Genomic DNA, 12,540 nt, shown 5'->3' with positions numbered 1-12,540 from the left:
CAGAGTCGTATGTTGGGAACATAATGCTTAGCGTCGCGGCAGATATTTCGTCGCCGCGGCGCCAGCGGCGTCAGAACATGGGAGTGGCAGCAGAAGCGATGGCTCCCCGTCTTTGGCAGATGGGGTAGCACGGCTCCCCCAGTCAAGGGGCACCTGAAGACTGCAGCTGAGCCGCAGATGGCTCCGGGAAGGTTAGGTTTATTTGCAGAAGGCAAAATGCTTAAGGATCAGGCGATATTCAGCCGAAATACGGGTGGCACTGGTCACTAATTGAACATTTTTTGCCGTTACAAATGCCCCCAAATTTAAAAAGAATAGTGCTTTCGACGTTTCCCGTCTTCAGTAGACGAAATGCCTTCATATGAGGCATTTCACAGGCTAATCTCCCATGTCAAATATTCTATGCCTGCGATATTAAAAGATCGACGGTATGCTGGCTTTGCCCTTCGTATCCTTAATTTCTCATAAAATTGTGATACTAACCAGCTCGACTGGATATATGACCAATATCTCTTTGGCTAACAAGCTAAAATTTCTTAGGAAATCGCGGTTCTCGGAGCCGCTTGCACCAATCGCATAATTGTTCACATTGTAACAAGTCGTAAGCTCAGAATAAGCGTTGCTGCTGTATATTTATATATTACAAAATATTATCACGGGAAGAAGGCAAAGAAAGCTGAGGGCCCAACCTCCGTGTAAGAAGAAGAACGAGCTGTGCGCGCTCTCTCATGGCCAACGTCGTGTATATAGTGTAATATACATCGCTCGCATCTTCCATGGTTCATTTCCTGTGGCCTGCCGCCACGTAACATGTTCTCGTGGAGGGTGCGGTCTTCATCCCCACCCTGCCCACAGCTTTGCTTCGTATCAGCTCATGAAGCTGATGGCTCCTGGATGGCGTTGGCCCACCCCAGCCCCGATGAGCAACGAACTTAACCATTCCCCGGCCCCGTGTCCCCTGCCCATCACCTGCCGAGACCAGAAGACCTGACCAGCCGCGACCAGAACAGAAGACGACGCCGTTCCCCTGCCCAAGATCTTCGGCATGTCTCGGAGGCCCTTGGACGTTGCGTCACTGCTTCGGCGGACATTGCTGTTCTGGGGCCGCCGATCACCGCGACCATCATCCTCATCCGTGGCGGCGAGGACTTCTGCACTTTTCCTTTCATCCGTCACCACACCTCACCGTACATTTAGTACGGCCTCTACCGGGACGGTTGCTTTGGACGAGCTCGGGGGCATGCCATGGGAAGAGAAGCGAAGAGAGCTGTGGGCCGAATCTCCGAATAAGAAGAAGAACAGTTGTGCGGGATCTCCCATGGCCAACATCGTGTATACAGGGTGTCCCAGCTATCATGCACCAAAATTTAAAAAAAGAGAAATTGCGTAACTCGAAGAAAATCTAGTGCATAATGTTTGCAGTACTGTGAAGAATCGGAGAGTATTTTTTTCGTTAATGAGACTTAATTAATTAATTGTAATTAATTATCTAACTCGAGAAATACTGTCCTAATCACTAAAGTGTCAATGAGGCACTTGTAGGTAACCACGAGGGGCATCTAACTGCAGCATTTTCAGCGACGAACTAATTGCGTACACATTTATTCTGACTTATAAAGGAAGCCCGCGAAATATGAAAAATACCACGTGACGACGCTTACGCGCGCATTGTAAAGCAGCGTCCCCAAACAAAGCTGATTGAAAGCAACTGCTTCGCGTGTTACCCGCCCGAATAGACAGCGCATCACCTTGATAATTGCATGCATGGAAGGAGCAGCAGCAGCAAGATTCACGGGATGCGTGTGCAGATAAGGGACAAACTCGGTCGCGATTTCTTCTTTCTTTCTTTTGTCTATTTCATTCTGGCTAACTCAGAGGCAGCCTGTTTGAGGGCGTTGCTTTACGGTGCGCGCGGAGGCGGCGTCACGTGGTATTTTTCATATTTCGCGGGTTTCCTTTATCAGTCAGAATAATTGTGTACGCAATTAGTTCATCGCTGAAAATGCTGCTGTTAGATGCCCCTCGTGGTTACCTACAAGTGCCTCATTGACACTTTAGTGATTAGGACAGTATTTCTCGAGTTAGATAATTAATTACAATTAGTTAATTAGGTCTCATTAAAGAAAAAAATACTGTACGCTTCTTCACAGTACTGCAAACAATATGCACCTGGTTTCCTTCGAGTTACGTCTTTACTCTTTTTTAAAATCTTGGTGCATGATAGCTGGGACACCCTGTATAGTGTAAATGCATCACTCGCATCTTCCATGGTTCATTTCTTGTGTTTCGCCGCCACTTAACAATATGAATGCCTCGGCCTCATACCACTGCAATTTTCCTAATATAGTGGCACACCAGACAATTAATCAGAATAAATTAAAATAATAATCCGTCGTACATACATGTACTCGAATACTAAAACACACATGAATCAATCTACATGTACATTTTCACGCATAGGATAACTTCTTTCTTCAATGGATCTGTGTATTTAACTCCCTTAATTTGGTATCATGAATCTCTAGGTCTAGTATTCTGTTCGCGGTTAGGAGGCATGTTTATAAATGTGCTGGGAGTACGAATTGCTTTTGCTATTTTTTTTCTATTTATTCAGATGTACACTGCTTTTTCCGCGTTGGCAAATTAAAAAAAAAAGAAAAAAAAGGTGGGTGCTACCGTTGCCTTGTGTGGAGACCACAGTCAGCATTAAGTCACTAACAGGCCTTTTTACGGTGCTCTCCAGAATCTGTGATGCTCAGTAAATATTTCTTTGCGCTTGAGTTCGTCCGGTGTTGGTAGGTCGATTGTGATTATTTATGTATACCAGTCATTGTGGCATCTTTGTCAAGACCTGCATAAGTAGTAAAAATAATTTAGGGTATATATGAAAGCCATAAGGATGGTAGACTGGATGATGCTGATTATGGTAGCCCATTTTTCGCTCACAAAGACACATAATAGTTCCGACGCCCCTGATCGCCGCTATCGTTACGGTAGCGAATGATAGTCCCTAACACAACTTTTCACCACACTGTTACCCCTTTCTCGAATGTGGAACTTTGCATTGACGGTGACTGCCATTTAAGCAATCGGTGATCAAGATACCGGCCACGGCCTCGGACGATTCTTGCGCACAGGTACCGCCATCCTTCGGCCGCTCGCTGCACCCCGCGTGAACGAGCCGGTGATGCCAGGACCGACCTCCGCAGCCGGTCGGCGTAGATGACGGCATATATTTGAGCATCGCTTTGAAAATCATCGCCGATGACAATGCTCAGAACAATTTTCACCCCACTGCGAATGTGGAGCTTCTTTTCCGCGATCACTGAGATTTTAAAAAGCGGCGACAAGGTGTTTGTTGCTTAGAAGAACTTGTTGTTGGGCGAGTTGGTGCATCTTGGTGAATAAACACGGGCTTTGCGCGAAAAAGACACCACACACAGGACGGACGGGTCGAGCGCTCGTCCCGTCCGTCCTGTGTGTGGTGTCTTTTTCGCGCAAAGCCCGTGTTTGTTGCTGGCGCGGCCTGCGTCGGTTCGAGCCGCTTCGTGGGCCGTGCTGGCAGGCACGGCTGGCGTGTGTGCGGAGCGTTTCTGCGAGCAGTAAACGCTTCGTAATTTCCTGTTTTATCGATTTCTTGCGAACGACAAGCGAAATTAATAATTTCGCTCGGCCATCGTCGTAGCTTGCAGTTTTGATCGGGAATCTAGCCGCAGTTTACCCTTACACCGGGTTCGGTCGCATACGTCCGCAAACATCCCCATGTTCCAGTTGTTTGCGGGCAGCCTACCACAGTTGCTACGGTTATAAAGTCCCCAAGAGGTGAAACAGCGCTTCACGCACTGATAATGAACTTCAAACGCCGAGAATTAACATGAAAATACACTCAGAAAGTGCGTTCTAGACGAAGTGCCATGCGCTGCAAGCCAACTACGCAGCAAGATAGGAACGGGGATCGTGCAAGTGCCTTCAAAGCAATTGCAGCGCTGGCTTCTCCAGTGCTGGCCCTGGCGGCTAATACCTATTAAAGCCTCCGCGGAATTTTGTCATTGACTTCACAATTCACGCACAATTCCATTATGGGGAGAGAGCATCTTTTATGACATGTTAAAATTTTTACTCCGGAAATAATACAAGGTGGATGTTCGTTTGCCTTTTTATCGCTTAGAGTAGAAAAGAAAACGGGCAGCCAATCCGGGTCACCCTTCAAAGGCCATGCGCTCGCTGTGTTTGTTGCTACCACAACTTACCTTAGTTCCAGTTTTGACGCTTGTGTGAGTCGCAAAAAAGAAAATAGAAGCGGTGCGTAAGAGGCTGCGAAATCTTGCCCATTCTAGCCGTTGCCGAAGGATTAAGAAAATAAAAAATAAACACTGTGCTGAACAATAACATTGGGAGCGTGTAAAATACCGACTCAAGGTTGACATCCGCAACAATAAGTACTTGTCGTGGTCAAGGGCTGCTTTATGACAAATAAAAGTAAGAACTGTTCCGTGGGGAAGGCAGGGAAAATAGCTTTAAACGTGGTCCCTGCTTTCGAAGCTTCCAGGTAAAGTTGCATATTTTGTCTGACCAAAGAACTGTAACCTCAATTTTTAAAAGGTTGTCTTTTTTGTGACTAACAGAAACATACTGATGGCGGTGATCATACAACTGACTTGTACCTGTAGAAGTTTGAACAAGGAACTTCAAAAGGCAGTTTTTGCATTCCAATCGCAATAATGACGCATCATGACGCATCGACTGTTCCAGTCTCGCAACTTCAGCTGGTGCCTTCGGCGCCGATTATCAACGAGCCGTGCTTTCGTCACCTACAGGATCTGGCAGCCACCTTTCAGCCCTTTCTCGACAAGCAAGCGTCATAGACACGGACAACACCAACCACCGACTACTTAAAGGGGTCCTGAAATACCTTCCGCCGATGCATGGATGTACATGTAACCAAATAAGACAATGTATTAGCAATCTCCTCCCGCAAGAATTGTGTTGAAGCGATGAGTATTAGCTGAGAAATCGTAAATCAAAAACCGCGCATTATCGTCGCGCCGCGTTTCCTCCTCCTTTCAACTTACTCTCCGCTGTTGACGGCGCGAGGCCTTCCCTCCCGTGATGCTGCGCTCCTCGGCGGTGACGTACTTCCGCTATCGCGCTGCTCTACTGCCGTCTGCTACGGGCTTAAGGCTGGAAAAGCGAACGAAAAATCTGGCCGCATTTGTGCGGCGGCCTGGCCTTGCCCTTTCGCGGTGTGCGTTGCTGCAGGGCAGCACGTGACTTTTAATCGGCGGCGAACTCGCAGCCGCTCGGAGAGGACTAGCGTCACTAGCCTTTATTTAGTGACGCTAGGGAGGACCGTGCGCTCGGTCCCTCATGCCCCTCATTCACCGCGCACTGTTTATCCAAAAAGCGCCGTATCAGATGTGGCCCCGCTGGTGCCGGGTCTTTGCGGTGGTGGTAATTCCTGCCGGCGGCGTGTGAAAAAGACATTTTAACCGATACAGAACCCGTGCACAAAACGCTTCAATCATGACCAGTTCAGCTTGGGGCGACGCGTGGTGGAGAGCGGCAACGTTGGCAAAACATTTCTATGCAAAACATGCTCCGGCGCGGCTCTGATCTTTCTAGCGCTGGAGCGAGCGCCATTTCTTTGACAATCTCAAACATCGGTTGCCTTGGCACAAACCGCCCCAGAAGTCGGTTACGGTTGCGTGATCCCGGTTCAGCTCGGGGCCCCACCTCGCGACATGTGGGCACTGCAGGCGTACTACTCACTCCCATTGGGAAGTGTGAGATGCGTTTGGCATTACAGGAGGCGATGGTGCGTGTGTTGTGGACGCCTTTGTTTCGCGATGAAATGCGACGTTGTGCTTCTGCGGGTGGATGGTGCTTCCCATGGTCTGGATTATCTTTCTCGAGCGACGTACGACTCAACCTCGTATGGGGTATTTGCAGTGTGCGTGGCTAAAAGCCATCTCGGCTTGTGCGCCAGAGTTAAGTGACTTGTTGTTCGTCCCCGCAAACCGCGCGCGAGGAGAGTGCCGAATTTACGACGGGCAGGAGGAGGCAACCCATCGTCTCTCAATCGCGGTTCAGACTTGCAACGCATGTTGTGACGTTGTGTTCGTTCGAAACGCATCTCTGGATTGTTTTGAAGTTGAATAAAGTGTGTGCGTCAAACCCGGAAATTCGACTCGGGGCGTTCTCTGCGGTTGCACTAAAGAAGTGCCACGGGGCTTCAACGATTTCATTATGGAACGTACTGAGGTAAGGGAATATCCATGTCGTGTTATGGCCGTGTTGCATTCAATACGAACGGTTAAGCGTTTGTTTACACTTGTTTCGTTTGTCGTAAAATGTCCAAGCACTCCGACACTCCGCTGGCAGATCAGCCGGCCAGCCGACGCTGAGCAGACGACTCATATCTTTGCCGGAAGTGCGTGAAAAAGCCGCCCAATAGCAGGATGTCTAGCTCATGACGAACATCTGGGAATCGATGATGTAGACATGTGAAGATGGCGGCGTCCAAAAACACGAAGGAAAGGGTGAGAAAAAAGCGACAAACTTTGCAACAAAAGTGTGAGCTTTCCGCTGCGCGTAAAAGAGTAATACTTGACCCAGATGACCTTGACGACCCAATCTAACGATTGCGCTACTTCATTTAGTGTGCTCAAAACGCCTTTCAGGGCCCCTTTAAAGGACGGGCATCGCACGCCAGCCTTTAGTGGGCACGTTAGAGCGACAGGCATGTGTTGTGCAGGTTAGTGAAATTCCGCAACTGTACTGTAAGCGTTCTTTGCGAGATGTTTTGTGAATGCGTTTGTATCAAAACAGTTGCTGCTTTGCGGGGACGCAGAGTTAAATCCGGGGCCTAATAAAGAAGTCATAACGGCTATCGCCGATCTTTCAGCCAAAATGGAGTCACGTCACGCTGATGTTTTGGAGAAATTTGCTGACCTTAAAACAATCAAGAAATACTGAGGCAAACGGTTTCCCACTTGTCAACTAGGATGGACGCTCTTGAATCTGTTGTCCATACCCTTGACGGCGGACCACGTGCCGCTTACATAACAGCCATTGTTTCTGCCGCTGTCGAAAGTGAAAATGCAGAATTGAAGTCAAGGATGGATCAGCTTGAAGACCGTTGCACAAGGGACAGCCTTATCTCTTACGGAATAGTTCACAACGAATCGGAGACATGGATTCAAACTGAGGTCCATGTGTGTAAGCTAGCCTCTCAACTCGAAATGCAAAGTTCTGAAATTTCTAGTAGTATCTCGAGAGCCGATAGGTTGGGCGCTTTTTCAGCCAGAAAAATGCGACCCATCATCGTCAAGTTTTCTTCTTCCAAAATTAGGGACCACATCCTGTCACAAAAAGCCAAACTTAAAAGCACAGGCGTATCAGTAGGGGAGGACTTTTGCCGAACCACTCGACAGTCGCGGAAAGAGCTAATTTAATTTGGCAATGCAAGCGGTCAGCGTTTTTCACTACGTAGCAACAAACTTGTAATGAACAAGAAAACGTACGTCTACTGCGCGGCAGCCGGTGATGTTTGTGAATCCACCCCTAGCCGAGAGACGCGTGCATCGAGCGGTAGCGCGTCAATGCAGACACCTCGCGTCAGTCCCCATTCATAGTTATCTTCAGCGCAGCCACATGTCGAGTACGTGTCCGTACTTTTCACAAATACGGGAAGCATAAAGAACAAGCAGGTGCAGTTATCTTCTGCAATTGATTCATGTTCCGGAGATATCATTGTTTGTACAGAGACTTGGCTGTCAGCTAAAATAAAGAACAGTGAAATATTTGAATGCGAAAAATCATACGAAATTTATCGTTACGTCCGTGACGTACGCTCTGAGGCAGGTGTATTGATTGGCGTCAGCAGTGCTCTCAAATCTTCTGTGGTTAGTGTCAATTCCGGCTCAGAACTTATCTGTGTACGAATGTGTCCCGCCAGCCAAGATTTCATTATCTGCGCATGTTACCGGTCGCCTACCGCCTCGCCCTTGTTTTCTGTCGAACTACATGATGTTTTAAACCGCGTCATTATTAGATACCCGAATTTGCCGTTATTTCTTTCGGGAGACTTTAACCTACCACACATAAAGTGGCAAAGCGACCTTGTAACCATTACTCAAAATTCGTCTGAGTGTGCTGACTTGATAAACGTATGTTTTGAATTCAACGTAACCCAACTCGTTCCCAAACCCACACGCACTACCACTACTTTGTCCAACACCTTAGACTTGATTTTAACAAACGCGCCAGACTTAGTTACTTCCCTTAGTTACCTTCAAGGAATAAGCGACCACTCAATGTTACACTTCAATCTAAAGGCACGTGTTTTTTCTAACAAAAGCGTTAAAACTATCCGGGATTACTCTAGAGCAGACAACAGGTCAATGACAGAAGAAATGGAGCGATTCGTCGATGAATTTATGGCGAACTTTGAAGAACGGTCTATACACGAAAACTGGGCTATCTTTAAAAATAAACTTATACATTTAACTGACCATTATGAAAGCCATGTCCACACTAACCCCCGTTCGCCGTGGTTCAATGCTGCACTTCGACAACTACGCAACAAAAAGAAGCGATTGTTTCGCTGTCAAGCGAGTAGACCACCCGACCGCTCGTCCCAGTACCAAAACGCTAACGCAGAATACGCCCGTGAAGTTTCTAACGCGAAAAACGCTTACTTCAATGCCACGCTTCCCTCTTATCTACAAAGCAATCCACGAAAATTTTGGTCCATTGGGAACGGTAACAAAAGAAGGTAGTGCTATTAACACACTGTGGCTTACCTGTTCTAAATAATGAATGCTGCAAGCTTATAAACGATGCATTTTGCTTATGGTTTTCCGAAAGTTCTCCGTCTTCTGTTCCATCGGCCCCCCGCCATAATTTTTTTCCACATGGATTATCTTGTAATAGATTGGGTAGAAGTTAGAAATATACTAAATAAAAGCGCAGAAAAACGCGGGACAAAAAGAAGAACTACACAGGACGAGCGCTTAACCGCTCGTCCTGTACCAACTTGCCCACTTGTCGGTGCTCCTATGGAGTTAGAAAACTAATCAGCAACTTGATTATGTCTTCTTCAGCGGGTTCTGATGGCTAACTTCTAAAATATTGAAATGTACAGACACGTACTCATCACTCATTCTTTCGAAGATATTTCATCAATCTGTGCAGTGTTCATGCCTGTGTTCATTGGAAACAGGGCAAGGTGGTTCCCGTTCATAAATCAGGTAACATGAATTCACCGGAGTTCATAAATCAGGTAACCCGAATTCGCCAGAATTTCATTGACAAGCATTCCATGTAAAATGTTAGAGCAGAGCACATAGTATATTCCCATTTGATTAGTTTTCTCGGAGGAAATTCCTTTTCAACAACTGTCGGCACGGTTTCAGGAAGATGTTGTCATGTGAGACCCAGCTTTCGCCTTTACTAACAAGCTGTTTGTTAGCGCTGATGAAGGTTTCGACACTGACTGCATTTTTCTTGATTTCGCGAAAGCCTTTGACACTGTATCTCACGACTTACTTATTCTGAAACTTAGCAAACTCAACATTGACCTTATTGTTCTCTCTTGGATTAAAGACTTTCTAACCGAACCCAGTACGTAACCGCTAATGACTCTTTATCCCGATCCTGTGCTGTAACCTCTCGCGTACCTCAAGGGTCAGTGCTGAGGCCATTGCTCTTTCTTATTTACATTAACGATCTTCCCGTCTGCATCTCTTTTTCAACAATTAAGCTATCCGCTGACGATTGTATTGTATCTGAAAATTTCTACCCCAGCTGACTTCTTCAAACTTCAAGCCGATCCTAACAACCTATCCGATTGGTGTAATAAATGGCTCATGCGACTTAACGTGACGAAATGTAATTACATGGGAATTTCACGTCGTGCTTATACTGCTAACCCGTGTCCGTATACTCTTCGTGGTGCTTCTTTATCACACGTCGATTCGTAAAAATACCTCGGTATTCATATCATACATAACCTGTTTTGGCAAGTGCATGTTGATTATATAACTAACAATTCCAATCGCATACTCGGATATCTACTTCATAACTTTTCATCTGCACCTTCATCGCTGAAACTAACTTTTTACAAAACGCTAGCACGTCCGAAATCGGAATACGCATGCGACATCTGGGATCCTTCCAAACACACACTCACCTCGCCCTCGAATCAATTCAAAACCACGCAGCTTGTTTTGTATTTTCCAACTACTCTCGCCATTCTAGCGCAACTGCCATGAAGAAGTCGCTAAACTTGTCTGACCTGTCATTCCGCCGTAAGTGTTCATGGCTTTCACTCTTTCACAAAATCTTTTGTCACAACCCCGTTTTAAAAGAGCAGCTTTTCACAAACCCATCTTATATTTCGTCCCGTTTGGATCATGGTTTAAAAGTTGGTGTGCCATATAGTCGAACTAATCCTTATCACAACTCTTTCATTCTACGAACAAGCAGACTGGAACAACCTTCCCGCCGTCATCGCCTCCATCACGGACGTAAATAACTTCAAGGTCATCACCCATAAAGAAGTGCTTTGAATGTATTGTTTGCACATTTTTTCTTGTTAAACCCCCTCCTTTCAGTAATGCCCTCGGGCACTGAAAGTAAATAAATGAAATGAATCTGCGTGGGGGTGCACCACGCATGCCGGTGTTGTTTTGAAAGTTATTGATCCGTTGAAATGCTCGTTAAAAGTCGTTGACGAAGACGTAGATAGGTAAGTTAGAAACGAGAAGAGAAAAACTCGCGTGAACCGTTCCCCCCTGCCCGCTCACCAACTCCCCCCCCCCCTCCCCCCATCACCCACCCCCAGAAAATATCAAAGAAAAGGTATAAGATGCACAAAGCTCGACGTAAAACTGTCATCGGGCCGCTTATCTTACACAGGAATATCGACAACGACTTGATGGCATGTCTGCTGGCCTGAAAACAGTTATGACCAAGGGTGAACGGAATTCCGACCAAGCGAGAACGGATGCGAGTATAAGCGAGGAAAAGAAGCGTACAGGCAGGCATACGAGGCAGCAGCACGAGCAAGAAAGCCGGCAGGCCAGCGAGCTAGGATGATCGAGAGGGAATGGACAACAGAAGATACATTTTGGGAAAAACCGCGGAAAATGACTACACGTACAAAAGAACACAGGACGGCGCGCTAAATAGCAAGCAACTGAGCTATCAAAGGGGGAGATAAGCGAGGAGCGCCTTGGAAACCGGGAGGATATGAGCTCAGAGCGGACGAAACGCGACACGAAGCTGAAAAAGCTCCCGGGCAGCACGGAAACAAGACAGTTTTCCTTTCTTTTCGCACTTGCAGCGCTTCACCGTATCTAAGGGCAATGCTCTCTCTTAAAACACTGGGCGCACTATTTTTCGCTCGGAAAGCACCGCATGCACGTGCGCAGGGGTCAACAAACTGGGAATAATTAGTCTGTCGCGATGGCGACACTTCTAATTGCTATTGAAGAATAGCGCCGAAACTCTATAGTGACTCCGAAAATTCGGCGAGTTCCTATTCTCATTTCACTATCAAGAAGACACGGGTTCAAATTCCAGTGCAGTCCGCACGTGTGCGCTGTGAATTTCACCAACGTACACGCGAAAATTCGGAAATTTTTTTCGGTGATCAAGCCTAATTCTGAGCACTGTTAAGTTTATTTCGTCTTTCTATTTCACCCAGTATGATGGGTCGATATCGGGACATGCCCACCTACGGATTGGCAATCGGGCTGCCCGGTCTAAGAGGAAGGTTGTAACATCTTATGGAGAGAGGACACAAGAATGCACAACTTTTCACAGTGAGGTGTATTTAAGAACGTATCCTCATATCTTGAAAAAAAAAAAAAAGAAATGAAAATAGAGGCTGCCACAATGGGGACAACCAAGGCAAGAGATGTGACACAAACGTTTTCCTAAAATTTCGTCTCGGTAGTGTTACAGCGCCTTCCGCAGCGTTGTCACACCTTTTCAAAGATATTACAAATTAACAGTTTGCTAAGGTCGCATGCTGCCTGCCTACGGGGAGCTATTGAAGCCTCGAAGGGCCGCTGAGCCCATGAGTGGACTGGGAACGCCCTAGTCACAAAACGCAAGTTGTTTCAAATCGTAAACGAGGACGAAAACGCTTGCATCCACTCACCGTTGATGCTCTCAAATATGTCCGAGTTATGACACAGCTAAACACAACCGAGGCTCATGGCAGAAGTCGTGGTATTCGGACTGTTACAGCAGTTCTGCCGCCTTGCCGAAACTGCTTAAGAGTTCTGTTTTGATGCGGCCTGGCCGCGTCGCACCAACGAACGAACGAGGACCTCCTCGCAACCGGATGGAGGTTCGCAATGGGGGCACACGAGAACTGCGGCGCCCAGCGTGAGAGCGAGAAAGCTTTTGACCTTGATGGACAAGCGAGGGAAAGAAAAAACGAGCGAGAGTACAGGGGCCCGTCACCGTGTTGTTACAGCTGTTGTAGCTTTTGCCTTACGGATACTTCTTTTTTTCACTGGACCTTGT

At 46.9% G+C, this 12,540-nt stretch overlaps 1 protein-coding gene across 1 annotated transcript in view; it reads right to left on the bottom strand.

Annotated features, from left to right (window-relative positions):
* Nucleotides 1-12,337, bottom strand: part of LOC144170746 (steroid 17-alpha-hydroxylase/17,20 lyase-like) — a 30,651-nt gene extending 18,314 nt beyond the window's left edge. Inside the window, exon 1 of the mRNA XM_077700726.1 lies at nucleotides 12,170-12,337. The gene's annotated coding sequence lies outside the window, so the exon portion shown is untranslated. The remainder of the gene's footprint in view (nucleotides 1-12,169) is intronic.
* Between the last annotated feature and the right edge of the window lie 203 nt (nucleotides 12,338-12,540).

This window comes from Haemaphysalis longicornis, unplaced genomic scaffold, assembly GCF_048455015.1.
Source record: "Haemaphysalis longicornis isolate Haplotype H1 unplaced genomic scaffold, Haemaphysalis longicornis Haplotype H1 scaffold_2, whole genome shotgun sequence".
NCBI classification, from domain to species: Eukaryota; Metazoa; Arthropoda; class Arachnida; order Ixodida; family Ixodidae; genus Haemaphysalis; species Haemaphysalis longicornis.
Note: the sequence above shows the minus strand (reverse complement) of the source record. Positions and strands in the feature narration are given on the sequence as shown.